Source organism: Peromyscus leucopus, chromosome 15 (assembly GCF_004664715.2).
Source record: "Peromyscus leucopus breed LL Stock chromosome 15, UCI_PerLeu_2.1, whole genome shotgun sequence".
Classification (NCBI taxonomy): domain Eukaryota; kingdom Metazoa; phylum Chordata; class Mammalia; order Rodentia; family Cricetidae; genus Peromyscus; species Peromyscus leucopus.
The window spans coordinates 28066588-28080071 of NC_051076.1; the positions used below are offsets into that span (position 1 = coordinate 28066588).

Consider the following 13484-nt stretch of genomic DNA (forward strand, 5'->3'; position numbering starts at 1 on the left):
CAAAATAAAACAGCTTCACAGAGTTAGATAAATGCAGCATCAAAGAGTGCCATCCTTCTTTGCATCATTAAGCAAACATTCCACATCATAATCGAATGGAACACATCTACATCAAATATTCCACAACCAAAAACATCATAGGTGCCACAGTCTTTTTCAAGTCAGAGATTCAACGTTCAGTGTTCTTAAAACACACAGAGTTTGGTTGTTGTTACTGCTTTGTTTTGACTTTTTCCCCTTGTTTTGTTTTGTTTGAAGTTAAAGGCACTTGTGCACGGAGAAGAAAGAATCCGGGCACGATCATTATCCTAGGAAAGCAAAACTGAAGTCCAACACTGTCACAAGCCCAGCGTCTGACCTCTCCTGTTCACTGGCTCTCTTGTGGGTCCCGAGGGGGAGGACAGTCACCCTCCCTCAGCTCTGCCCTCCACAGCACCCGCAGCTGCTCTCCCAGGCCTAGATGGGCTCCACTCTGAGGCCGCTGCTCCCCTTTGGTGGTTGTCCCTGAGTACCCGCCTCTCCAAGACCCCCGCCTTCGCCGGTGACCGCCTGCCTCTGCTGGGCTCTCTTCGGGGGCTCTCTGAGCATGCCATGTGGAAATGCCAGGCCTCGGCTGTTCCCCACGTTCCACCCCTTCCGGTCGCAGTGGGGTTCACCCGAGGCTGCACCTTTGCTCATGTCCCCACTCAGCCTCTCCCTGGGCAATCCAGGGCCACCGCCAGCCCCCAAGCCTCCGCTGCTCTCTGGGATCCATCCTTCCACACCTTCATTGCCATCACCACATAGGCGAGTCCTACACGTTTTCAAATTGGCTGGCTGCCATGGGGTTCAGCCTCTGCATGCTGACCTTCAAGAAGTCCCCCGCCCGGGTGGGGGGGGGCCGTATCGGGGTGGGGAGGTTTCACCTCCGCGGGGACGCTGCTGTCTTCCTAATCGCCGCTGGTTTCTCAGCTCCAGAGGAGCTGACATTCCCTTCCAAGATGTCCCAGAGGAGCACAGCCAGCTTGGAGGAGTCAGCTGCTTTGCCCGCCTGCCCACAGTTGAAGGGCCTTTCCCAATCCTGGGCAAGGCCAGGTGATGGGGTCTGTCACAGCAAGACTCCACTCCAGGAACCAGGTTCCTCCGGAGTTAGGGTTTGTATTATCGCGATCAAACACCGTGACCCAAAGCCACTTGGGCGGAGAAGCGTTCGTTTCACCCTAAGGCTCCCAAGTCCCTCCCAGAGGGAAGCCAGGGTGGGATCCCGGAGGCAGGAACTGCTGTAGCAGGTGTCTGTGGGAGAGTGCTCCCTACCGGCTTACTCAGCCAGCTGTCCTACACAGCTCAGGATCGCCTGCCCAGGGGTGGGAAGGCCCCTGGCCACAACTCGCCACTCCCTCATCCCGGGCCCGCTCCCTTCCCCGCACCCCAACACCGTGCCTACTTACCATGCCTCTGGGCTGTCCCACATCCATCACTCAGGGCAGGCACACGCTATAGAGACGTTTTCTCACGCTACAGTCCCTCTTCCCAGAGGTGTCGCGTTGCCCAAAGCCAGCTAGCACAGAGCCAGACATCCCTGCATCCCTGCGGTTGGCATTCCACGGACAGCTAGAGAAGGATTGCCCGGTGTCTGCCCTCCCTCCCCGCGCCTGTCCCCCCCACCCCCCAGGCCTTCTCTCCGAGTCACATGGGTGGCCAGGGGGCGGCCGGACAGACCCTTCCCAGATGCCGCTTCACACTGGTGTCTCCAGGCGCCCGGGACTGGGAGGGCTTCTGGGACAGGGGAGGGCTGGAGTCCGGTGGGGAAAAGGCTCTGTCTGGGCTCCCCCAGGATCGACTGTCATCTCCCACTATGCCTGCCATCCGGGCGGAGCTCAATCCAGCCGTCAGCACTCAAGGATCTGACTCTGGGCCTCGGACTTGCTGGCACGGTCAGGAACGAGGGGACCCACCCGGCGCTGGACCCAACAGGTGGACCGACGTTCCGCTCCAATTTTCCGACTCACACCTGCGCCTGCACCTCTTCCCCACACCCATGCAGGGGCCCCGGTCTCCAAGGAGCCGGAGAAACGGGCGCGTTGCCAACGCCAGACTTGGCCTCAGCTCTCCTTAGACGCTCAAGGGACTTTCGAGGAAACCGGGGTGGGGACACGCACTGCCCGCCCCGGCGGCGGAGCTGAGTAAGGTGACCACACTGGATGCTTTTCGCCTGGATCCGGCCGACTGCCCCTCAATAACACCTCCCCAGGGCAACCCCACGACACACCGAGGGTCCCGTCCCTCCCATCCCTTCCAACACCACCCTGGAGTCTTTCAAGATATACATAAAAAAATAACATACACACAACACACCAACACCTACATACACACACACGCACACACACTCACGCGCGCACGCACGCACGCACGCGCACACACACTCACTCACTCACTGGAAAAAAAATGACTCCATTTATTTGAAGCGGACGTTGAGTTGTGAAGAGCAGGGTAAAGCTCACGGGGAGCCTGTGATGAGGCAGGTGAGGCAGGCGGGGCAGCTGGGCCTTCTTCTGGATCTCAGAGCAGGCGGGGGAGTGAGGTGGAGCCTCTGTGGGGTCCAGGAGTGGCTCGGAAGCGTGTGCTCGAGGGCTGCGCGGTGGGTGGGTGTGCCCGCGTGATGGTGGCGGTGTGTAAGCTGGGCGGGACGGGAAGCAGCCAGGCTGAGCTGTCCAGGCGCAGAGTTGGCGTCTTGTGTGAGAGAAGGTGGGTGGCAGTGGAGAGCGAGGCAATGGGAGAGCTGTGAGAACAGGGAGCGGGCTGTGTTGTGATGGCTGGGGGCGTGAGAGCGGCAGGGGCGAGCAGAGGCGCGATGGCCCTGAACAAAAGGGAGGCGTGTGATTTGTTGTCGCCAAGGATCCCGCGTGAGGTGGCAAGAGGAGACAGAGGGCTTGGAGGAGGCGAGGGTGCCGAGAGAAAGAAGAAAGGCTTCCCTGACCGGGAATCGAAGACGGGCCGCGGCGGTGAGAGCGCCGAATCCTAACCACTAGACCACCAGGGAGCATAGAAACCTCCCAAAGGTCCCGACACTCTGCTCCCGGAGCCAGGCTGACCGCCAGCCTCTTGGACACAAAGCTCGCCCGCCCGCCCGGCACGAGAGCCGATGGCCCCGCATTTACCGACCCTTACCACGATGCCGTTCGGGGCTCGCGGGCACCTGCGCCTACTCCTGCCCTGCCAGATGCCCGCCCCCGGCTGTCCTCTGTCGATTCGCCGCCCAGCTCGGCGCCTCCCCGCGGATTAGACGCTGGGCCCTGGCGGTTCTCCTCCCGCTAGACACACCCTCAAAACGTCTCGGCCCCCCTGCCTCCTCCTTTCCTTCGCTCAGTCCAGGGATCGGTCGGTCGCGCTGTCACCAGACGGCCTGAGAGGGGTGCCAGACAGGGCCAGCCTCGGCCCTGGCCCTTGGCAAAACACCGGCAGCTTGCGTTGGCCGGGAATCGAACCCGGGTCAACTGCTTGGAAGGCAGCTATGCTCACCACTATACCACCAACGCCGCACGGCCGGGACGGCACCCACACGACGCCGGGGACTGACACCCGGCAGTGGACAGCGCCTACCGGCTCCCTCGCTGAGCCCTCCCCACGGGGACCGCCCCGACGTCAAAGCCAACGCCAGCGCGCGAGCCACCGCCAACCAGGGCTCCGCCGCTGCGCGCTGTTCCCCGCCGTCCCAGCCGCCCCTCCCGCACGCACACGCCGGGCCCTGGTGGGCGCTCTCGCCGCCACCTGACTGCAGCAGCAACCCGGCGCGCCGCCAGGGCCTCGGGGAAGAGCGAGCGTCCGGGAGCGCTCGGGCCGGGTCCCCACCAAGACTCGCCTGCGCAGAGTGGGCTCAGGGCATGAGAGTCGCACCCGGGCGGCTCTGACACCCGTCGCCTGGTCGGGAGGGCGACCCGATCCCAGACGTCGGAGGGCTGGTCCAGGTGCCAAGTGCCAGGTGCCAGGCGAGGGACCCGGGGGTCCGCCGGCCGGGACATGGGCGGCCGGATCCCGGCGCTCGGAAGGGGACCAAGGGCCAGCGCGGCCGTGGGCGACGGTCTGGCTAAAAAGATGGCGCGTCTCCTCGTCGGGGAATCGAACCCCGGTCTCCCGCGTGACAGGCGGGGATACTCACCACTATACTAACGGGGAGGACCGCGACGGCGCTCTCATCGCCACGCCGGGCCCTCTCTGTCGCTCCAGACAGGCCCTGAGCTCTCCCGCCCACCACGGCCGACCTCCGCACACAAACCCAAAGTTCCCGGGACGCCGCCACAATGCCCCTCGCACCAGGACCCGAACCCGCAACCCTGGGCGGTCGCCGCGTCGCCGCCCCCTGACCCCGCCCGGGCTGTTGAGCCGGGCTCTCCCAGGTGACAGCTTTCTGCCGCCCTCGCCCACGCCCGGACGCACCCCCACCGCACCCCCGGGACCTGCAGCGACTTTGGCGCCTAGGAGCGTAGCCACGTCCACGCGGTGGACCCCGGGCGAGGCCCGCAGCCTCAGCACCCGGACCGCAGACACCTGCCGGGCGCCCCGTCGCTCCAGGTCCGCTCGGCGCGCGCGTGGGCACCGGCTGCCAGCCAGGCGAGTGGCCTCGCGGACACACCCGCCGTCAGGATGGCCGAGCGGTCTAAGGCGCTGCGTTCAGGTCGCAGTCTCCACTGGAGGCGTGGGTTCGAATCCCACTCCTGACAAGCAAATCTTTTGGCAACCCCACCGAGAGAGAGAGAGAGAGAGAGAGAGAGAGAGAGAGAGAGAGAGAGAGAGAGAGAGAGAGAGAGAGATCGCAGCTCGCCCCTCCTTGCACAAGCCCTCCAGCGCCGCCGCTCCCTTCGGACCCGAAACCTTCGCGGCCACACCTGTGCCTAGACGAGCGCCCTCCTCTCAGCTGCCACCAACTCCTGGAGGAGAGCGGATGGGGAGCGTGCAGGAGCAAGTGAGGCGGCCGCTCCTGAGCGCCCCGACAGCCCAGGCAACCAGCCGGCCAGCCTGCCAGCCTGCCCGGTGCCATTCTTTTGCCAACACAGGACTTGGTCCACCCCCACCCGACCCCCGGAACTCTTCGCCCAGCCCTCGCGTCCGCCAAATCTTTCGGGCCCATTCCATTTCCTCCCACTGCCTTGGGAGACGCCCACCGCACCCATCTTGGTGGTCTGCGGTCGTCGGGGATTCTCGTGTGCGGAGGTGGCCTTTCCCTGCCAACGCCTGCCAGACGCTTGGTGCTCGCACAGCCATGCGCCTGCCCGCCCGCCGGCCCGTGGACCGGCAGCGGCAGGGGTGACGTGGGGCCTAGGCGTCCGGCCGGGAGAGGCGCGCTTGAGCCCCAGAGCCTCAGTCTGGACCGGGAACTCTCGTGGCCGTGGCCACGGCGCTCCCCTGGCCGGTCCATCCAGCCAGGGCCCAGGATCCAGCTGATGCGGGGACTGTCGGGGAGCAGAGGCTGTGGGAGCAGTCGGGGAATTTTGTTGGCCTTGGCATGGGTGGTTCAGTGGTAGAATTCTCGCCTGCCACGCGGGAGGCCCGGGTTCGATTCCCGGCCCATGCAGAGTCCAGTCCCTTTTGGTCCTCAGCCACACGTCCAGTGGCCCGTCCGACCGGCAGTCCTTCCTAGTCCCAGTCCAAGCTGCGCGCGCTGTGCACACAACACAAGGACTCTTGGACAGCGCCAGTGCCAGCTGCGCTCCAGTGAGCCAGCGCCTACCCACTAACCTGGTCGCTTCTCCTCAACTCAGCCAGCCAGACCCAACTGCAAAGACACTACATCCATCACTCACTTCCTGGCCACTTCAAAGCACCTGCCATACCTAGCACATCTCCTCTGCACACTGGTGCCAGCAGCCAGCGCCTCCATGGTTCTCAGACCACGCCCCCGACATCACCCACACCCCACATCTCCAGGGTCCCATCCCACAGTACCGGCCCCACACAGCCTGCCTCTCTCACGATGGAGACTTACCTGGCGGACCTCTCTTGCTGGGGGTCCGAATCGCGTCCCTGATTCTGGACCTTCTTGTGCCCCCTTTGCTGCGGAGGGAGGGACAACTCCGGTAGGGACCAGGATGCCTTATTTCCCCTAGCGCATTGCCCACAGCAACTCGTCCAGACCCTTGAGTGCATCCCAGCTCCCGGGACTCGGCAGGAGGTGTTTCCTCGCACCCTCATCCACCATGTGGAGGTGGAGAATCCCACGGCTCCTGCTTCTCTCTCGGCCCAGAGCCCACCCACACCCTTGGTCAACCACAGGGTCTTTGGCCCCACAGGACACTACTCCCTCCCTGCTAAAATCTCTCTGTCTCTCTGTTTCTCTATCTCTGTCTGTCTGTCTCTCTCTCTGTGTGTTACACATACATACACACACACACACAGAGAGAGAGAGAGAGAGAGAGAGAGAGAGAGAGAGAGAGAGAGAGAGAGAGACTGAGAGGGGGAGGGGGAGACGGAGAGGGAGAGGAAGAGGAAGAGGAGAGTAGAGACAGAGACAGAGAGACAGAGAGATAGATAGATGCCAGGCACAGGCCAGAGAGGCTCAAACACAGATAACTCCACCTTAGTTCCTTCTGTGCCATCGCAAAGCCCTTGCTGGCAGGTCACGGCACTGCTCCCGGATTTTCTGAGACCTGGGTAGTCCAGGTGACCTATTGGCCAGCGTGTGTGCCCTGCATCCTCACCACCCCGCCGATTGACCGGCCAGGCTGACAGTCCGTCCGTCCGTCCGTCGGTCCTCTCCAGCGAGCTCAGTGTGTCCACACACTCTGCGCTGCACACCTTCTCCAGCCTCCCATCCGCTGGACCGTGTGTCCCTTCCTGTGTTCTGACTCCTCTCTGCTCCGGAAGGCGGTAGCTTCCACCAAGGAAAGCCTTCACCCATCTGGCACCGGACCCATCCACAGCACACTGGCCAGAGAAAGGTCCTGTCTAACCACAGGCAACTGGCTGGCCTCTGCTGCCTGTTAAGTCCCTGACCTGCCTGCTCTCTGTCTTCAACAGAGGCCAGTGGGAGTGGTCGGGACTCCCCCAGCTTTTTAGTAAAGAGAGTGCAGAAACAGAACCAAGTGGGGCTCCTCACTCGACTTTGGTCTGCAATCAGAGCTGAAACTAGATCGCATATCAAGAGCAGGAGACACCAGATGTTGGGACTAGGACATGCAGTTCTTACTCTGGTGATGATGACGGCCACTCCTGCTGCTGCTACTTCTTCTTCTTCTTCTTCTTCTTCTTCTTCTTCTTCTTCTTCTTCCTCCTCCTCCTCCTCCTCCTCCTCCTCTTCCTCTTCTTCTTTCTCCTCCTCCTCCTCCTCTTCTTCTTCTTCTTCTCTTCTACTAATTCTCTTCTCCTTCTTCCTCTTCTACTACTACTATTGCTAATACTACGATTATTTTTCTCATTGTACTTCTTCTTTTCCTTCCCCTCCTCTTCTTCCTCCTCCTCCTTTTCCTCCTGGTCCTCCTCCTTCCTCTTCTACTCCTTTTTCTGATTCTTCTTCTTCTCCTTCTCCTCCTCCTTCTCCTCTTCCTCCTCCTCCTCCTCCTCCTCCTCCTGCTGCTGCTGCTGCTGCTGCTGCTGCTAATGGTGATGCTGATGTTCAGGGATGTTGGAATGCGAGGGAGTTGGAAATGAGCAGGAACAGAAGCAGCCCAATCTCTGCCAGCAGGCTCCTAGAACCATCTCCTGGGGCTCCTGCCCCTTTTGTTCTGAGTAGGACCAGGATCATGTCTTTAGTTGAGGTTGTTACTGTTGTGATCAAATGTGTGACTGAAAGCAACCTTGGGTGAGAAGGATTGATTTCTTCTTTCACCTCCTTAGCGCCACAGTGGTGGGAGTGTGGATGGGTGAGGGAAGTGGGAGGGCTGGGTTTATGGGGCTTAGTTGGTCAGAGTCGGGTCTTGGGGGTGGTGTGGTGAGGGGAGAGACCTAGAGGCAGGAAGTGATGCAGAGGACCTGCATGAGGGCTGCCTACGGCTTGCTCAGCCTGCTCTCTTATCCCACACAGGACCATCTGCCAGGGATTGGCACTGACCACTCACCCACCTCCTCTCTTCATGTGCCCTCCCACATCCGTCGTGAATCAAACAATAACCTACAAACCGGGCTGAAGGCCCGCTCAGGAAGACTCTTCTCGATTCCCATTTGCTCTTCTCAGAGGAGTCCAGGTTGTTGTCAAGTTCACCAGAACCAACCAGCATCGTTGACCCTTTGTCAACCTGACACACAACCAGGTCCCTTATTGAGCCGTAACCTTTCCTTTCTTGTTTATCCCTCAGAGCTCATTTCATCTCAACACCACAATGTAAAAACATCAAGAACTGTTGTTGGTATTGTTTTTGTTTGTTTGTTTGTTTGTTTTCATAATATTTTACTCTTGGGAGCCTGCCACCCAGCAATCAAATAAGTACACAGAGACTTATTCTTGCTTATAAATGCCCGGCTTAACTTGGCTCTTTTCTGGCCATCTTTTCTTAACTTCAATTATCCCATTTAATCTTTTTTCCCTCTGAACTTTTTACCTTTCTCTATCCTGTATGCTTTTCTTGCTTTGATCGAACGGCTGGCTGAATGGTTATGTGGCTGGCCCTGGAATCCTCTTCTCCTTCTCCTTTTCTCAGGACTCTCCTTACTTCTGCTCCTATTTAGTCTCCCTGCCTGGCAGCCCTGCTCAGCTGTCTCAATCCTAACTCTTGGCCGTTCAGCCCTTTCTTAGACCAAGAAGGTGTTTGAGGCAGTCAAAATAAAACAGCTTCACAGAGTTAGATAAATGCAGCATCAAAGAGTGCCATCCTTCTTTGCATCATTAAGCAAACATTCCACATCATAATCGAATGGAACACATCTACATCAAATATTCCACAACCAAAAACATCATAGGTGCCACAGTCTTTTTCAAGTCAGAGATTCAACGTTCAGTGTTCTTAAAACACACAGAGTTTGGTTGTTGTTACTGCTTTGTTTTGACTTTTTCCCCTTGTTTTGTTTTGTTTGAAGTTAAAGGCACTTGTGCACGGAGAAGAAAGAATCCGGGCACGATCATTATCCTAGGAAAGCAAAACTGAAGTCCAACACTGTCACAAGCCAGCGTCTGACCTCTCCTGTTCACTGGCTCTCTTGTGGGTCCCGAGGGGGAGGACAGTCACCCTCCCTCAGCTCTGCCCTCCACAGCACCCGCAGCTGCTCTCCAGGCCTAGATGGGCTCCACTCTGAGGCCGCTGCTCCCCTTTGGTGGTTGTCCCTGAGTACCGCCTCTCCAAGACCCCCGCCTTCGCCGGTGACCGCCTGCCTCTGCTGGGCTCTCTTCGGGGGCTCTCTGAGCATGCCATGTGGAAATGCCAGGCCTCGGCTGTTCCCCACGTTCCACCCCTTCCGGTCGCAGTGGGGTTCACCGAGGCTGCACCTTTGCTCATGTCCCACTCAGCCTCTCCCTGGGCAATCCAGGGCCACCGCCAGCCCCCAAGCCTCCGCTGCTCTCTGGGATCCATCCTTCCACACCTTCATTGCCATCACCACATAGGCGAGTCCTACACGTTTTCAAATTGGCTGGCTGCCATGGGTTCAGCCTCTGCATGCTGACCTTCAAGAAGTCCCCGCCCGGGTGGGGGGGGGCCGTATCGGGGTGGGGAGGTTTCACCTCCGCGGGGACGCTGCTGTCTTCCTAATCGCCGCTGGTTTCTCAGCTCCAGAGGAGCTGACATTCCCTTCCAAGATGTCCCAGAGGAGCACAGCCAGCTTGGAGGAGTCAGCTGCTTTGCCCGCCTGCCCACAGTTGAAAGGGCCTTTCCCAATCCTGGGCAAAGGCCAGGTGATGGGGTCTGTCACAGCAAGACTCCACTCCAGGAACCAGGTTCCTCCGGAGTTAGGGTTTGTATTATCGCGATCAAACACCGTGACCCAAAGCCACTTGGGCGGAGAAGCGTTCGTTTTCACCCTAAGGCTCCCAAGTCCCTCCAGAGGGAAGCCAGGGTGGGATCCCGGAGGCAGGAACTGCTGTAGCAGGTGTCTGTGGGAGAGTGCTCCCTACCGGCTTACTTCAGCCAGCTGTCCTACACAGCTCAGGATCGCCTGCCCAGGGGTGGGAAGGCCCCTGGCCACAACTCGCCACTCCCTCATCCCCGGGCCCGCTCCCTTCCCGCACCCAACACCGTGCCTACTTACCATGCCTTCTGGGCTGTCCCACATCCATCACTCAGGGCAGGCACACGCTATAGAGACGTTTTCTCACGCTACAGTCCCTCTTCCCAGAGGTGTCGCGTTGCCCAAAGCCAGCTAGCACAGAGCCAGCATCCCTGCATCCCTGCGGTTGGCATTCCACGGACAGCTAGAGAAGGATTGCCCCGTGCCTGCCCTCCCTCCCCGCGCCTGTCCCCCCCCCCCAGGCCTTCTCTCCGAGTCACGGGTGGCCAGGGGGCGGCCGGACAGACCCTTCCCAGATGCCGCTTCACACTGGTGTCTCCAGGCGCCCGGGACTGGGATGGCTTCTGGGACAGGGGAGGGCTGGAGTCCGGTGGGGAAAAGGCTCTGTCTGGGCTCCCCCAGGATCGACTGCATCTCCCACTATGCCTGCCATCCGGGCGGAGCTCAATCCAGCCGTCAGCACTCAAGGATCTGACTCTGGGCCTCGGACTTGCTGGCACGGTCCGGACCGAGGGGACCCACCCGGCGCTGGACCCAACAGGTGGACCGATGTTCCGCTCCAATTTTCCGACTCACACCTGCGCCTGCACCTCTTCCCCACACCCATGCAGGGGCCCCGGTCTCCAAGGAGCCGGAGAAACGGGCGCGTTGCAACGCCAGACTTGGCCTCAGCTCTCCTTAGACGCTCAAGGGCTTTCGAGGAAACCGGGGTGGGGACACGCACTGCCCGCCCCGGCGGCGGAGCTGAGTAAGGTGACCACACTGGATGCTTTTCGCCTGGATCCGGCCGTCTGCCCCTCAATAACACCTCCCAGGGCAACCCCACGACACACCGAGGGTCCCGTCCCTCCCATCCCTTCCAACACCACCCTGGAGTCTTTCAAGATATACATAAAAAATAACATACACACAACACACCAACACCTACATACACACACACGCACACACACCACGCGCGCACGCACGCACGCACGCGCACACACACTCACTCACTCACTGGAAAAAAAATGACTCCATTTATTTGAAGCGGACGTTGAGTTGTGAAGAGCAGGGTAAAGCTCACGGGGAGCCTGTGAGGAGGCAGGTGAGGCAGGCGGGCAGCTGGGCTTCTTCTGGATCTCAGAGCAGGCGGGGGAGTGAGGTGGAGCCTCTGTGGGGTCCATGAGTGGCTCGGAAGCGTGTGCTCGAGGGCTGCGCGGTGGGTGGGTGTGTGCCCGCGTGTGGTGGCGGTGTGTAAGCTGGGCGGGACGGGAAGCAGCCAGGCTGAGCTGTCCAGGCGCAGAGTTGGCGTCTTTGTGTGAGAGAAGGTGGGCAGTGGAGAGCGAGGCAATGGGAGAGCTGTGAGAACAGGGAGCGGGCTGTGTTGTGATGGCTGGGGGCGTGAGAGCGGCAGGGGCGAGCAGAGGCGCGATGGCCCTGAACAAAGAAGGGAGGCGTGTGATTTGTTGTCGCCAAGGATCCCGCGTGAGGTGGCAAGAGGAGACAGAGGGCTTGGAGGAGGCGAGGGTGCCGAGAGAAAGAAGAAAGGCTTCCCTGACCGGGAATCGAACCCGGGCCGCGGCGGTGAGAGCGCCGAATCCTAACCACTAGACCACAGGAGCATAGAAACCTCCCGACGGTCCCGACACTCTGCTCCCGGAGCCAGGCTGACAGCCAGCCTTTGGACACAAAGCTCGCCCGCCCGCCCGGCACGAGAGCCGATGGCCCGCATTTACCGACCCTTACCACGATGCCGTTCGGGGCTCGCGGGCACCTGCGCCTACTCCTGCCCTGCCAGATGCCCGCCCCCGGCTGTCCTCTGTCGATTCGCCGCCCAGCTCGGCGCCTCCCGCGGATTAGACGCTGGGCCCTGGCGGTTCTCCTCCCGCTAGACACACCCTCAAAACGTCTCGGCCCCCCTGCCTCCTCCTTTCCTTCGCTCAGTCCAGGGATCGGTCGTCGCGCTGTCACCAGACGGCCTGAGAGGGGTTGCCAGACAGGGCCAGCCTCGGCCCTGGACCTTGGCAAAACACCGGCAGCTTGCGTTGGCCGGGAATCGAACCCGGGTCAACTGCTTGGAAGGCAGCTATGCTCACCACTATACCACCAACGCCGCACGCCGGGACGGCACCCACACGACGCGGGGACTGACACCCGGCAGTGGACAGCGCCTACCGGCTCCCTCGCTGAGCCCTCCCCACGGGGACCGCCCCGACGTCAAAGCCAACGCCAGCGCGCGAGCCACCGCCAACCGGGGCTCCGCCGCTGCGCGCTGTTCCCCGCCGTCCCAGCCGCGCCTCCCGCACGCACACGCCGGGCCCTGGTGGCGCTCTCGCCGCCACCTGACTGCAGCAGCAACCCGGCGCGCCGCCAGGGCCTCGGGGAAGAGCGAGCGTCCGGGAGCGCTCGGGCCGGTCCCACCAAGACTCGCCTGCGCAGAGTGGCTCAGGGCACGAGAGTCGCACCCGGGCGGCTCTGACACCCGTCGCCTGGTCGGGAGGCGACCCGATCCCAGACGTCGGAGGGCTGGTCAGGTGCAAGTGCCAGGTGCCAGGCGAGGGACCCGGGGGTCGCCGGCCGGGACATGGGCGGCCGGATCCGGCGCTGGAAGGGACCAAGGGCCAGCGCGGCCGTGGGCGACGGTCTGGCTAAAAAGATGGCGCGTCTCCTCGTCGGGGAATCGAACCCCGGTCTCCCGCGTGACAGGCGGGGATACTCACCACTATACTAAACGGGGAGGACCGCGACGGCGCTCTCATCGCCACGCCGGGCCCTCTCTGTCGCTCCAGACAGGCCCTGAGCTCTCCCGCCCACCAGGCCGACCTCCGCCACACAAACCCAAAGTTCCCGGACGCCGCCACAATGCCCCTCGCACCAGGACCCGAACCCGCAACCCTGGGCGGTCGCCGCGTCGCCGCCCCTGACCCGCCCGGGCTGTTGAGCCGGGCTCTCCCAGGTGACAGCTTTTCTGCCGCCCCTCGCCCACGCCCGACGCACCCCCACCGCACCCCCGGGACCTGCAGCGACTTTGGCGCCTAGGAGCGTAGCCACGTCCACGCGGTGGACCCGGGCGAGGCCCGCAGCCTCAGCACCCGGACCGCAGACACCTGCTCGGGCGCCCCGTCGCTCCAGGTCCGCTCGGCGCGCGCGCGTGGCACCGGCTGCCAGCCAGGCGAGTGGCCTCGCGGACACACCCGCCGTCAGGATGGCCGAGCGCGTCTAAGGCGCTGCGTTCAGGTCGCAGTCTCCACTGGAGGCGTGGGTTCGAATCCCACTCCTGACAAGGCATATCTTTTGGCAACCCCACCGAGAGAGAGAGAGAGAGAGAGAGAGTGAGAGAGAGAGAGAGAAGAGAGAGAGAGAGAGAGAGAGAGAGAGAG

The 13484-nt window shown here is 61.5% G+C and overlaps 7 non-coding genes across 7 annotated transcripts; 3 read left to right on the forward strand and 4 right to left on the reverse strand.

Annotated features, from left to right (window-relative positions):
- Positions 1-3443: 3443 nt before the first annotated feature.
- Positions 3444-3515, reverse strand: Trnag-ucc. The gene has a single exon. It is a non-coding gene; the product is annotated as a tRNA-Gly (tRNA).
- A 565-nt stretch (positions 3516-4080) lies between these two features.
- Trnad-guc lies at positions 4081-4152 on the reverse strand. The gene has a single exon. It is a non-coding gene; the product is annotated as a tRNA-Asp (tRNA).
- Positions 4153-4614: 462 nt separating this feature from the next.
- Trnal-cag lies at positions 4615-4697 on the forward strand. Its single transcript has one exon. It is a non-coding gene; the product is annotated as a tRNA-Leu (tRNA).
- A 780-nt stretch (positions 4698-5477) lies between these two features.
- Positions 5478-5548, forward strand: Trnag-gcc. The gene has a single exon. It is a non-coding gene; the product is annotated as a tRNA-Gly (tRNA).
- A 6597-nt stretch (positions 5549-12145) lies between these two features.
- Trnag-ucc lies at positions 12146-12217 on the reverse strand. The gene has a single exon. It is a non-coding gene; the product is annotated as a tRNA-Gly (tRNA).
- A 552-nt stretch (positions 12218-12769) lies between these two features.
- Trnad-guc lies at positions 12770-12842 on the reverse strand. The gene has a single exon. It is a non-coding gene; the product is annotated as a tRNA-Asp (tRNA).
- A 461-nt stretch (positions 12843-13303) lies between these two features.
- Positions 13304-13387, forward strand: Trnal-cag. The gene has a single exon. It is a non-coding gene; the product is annotated as a tRNA-Leu (tRNA).
- Positions 13388-13484: the final 97 nt, after the last annotated feature.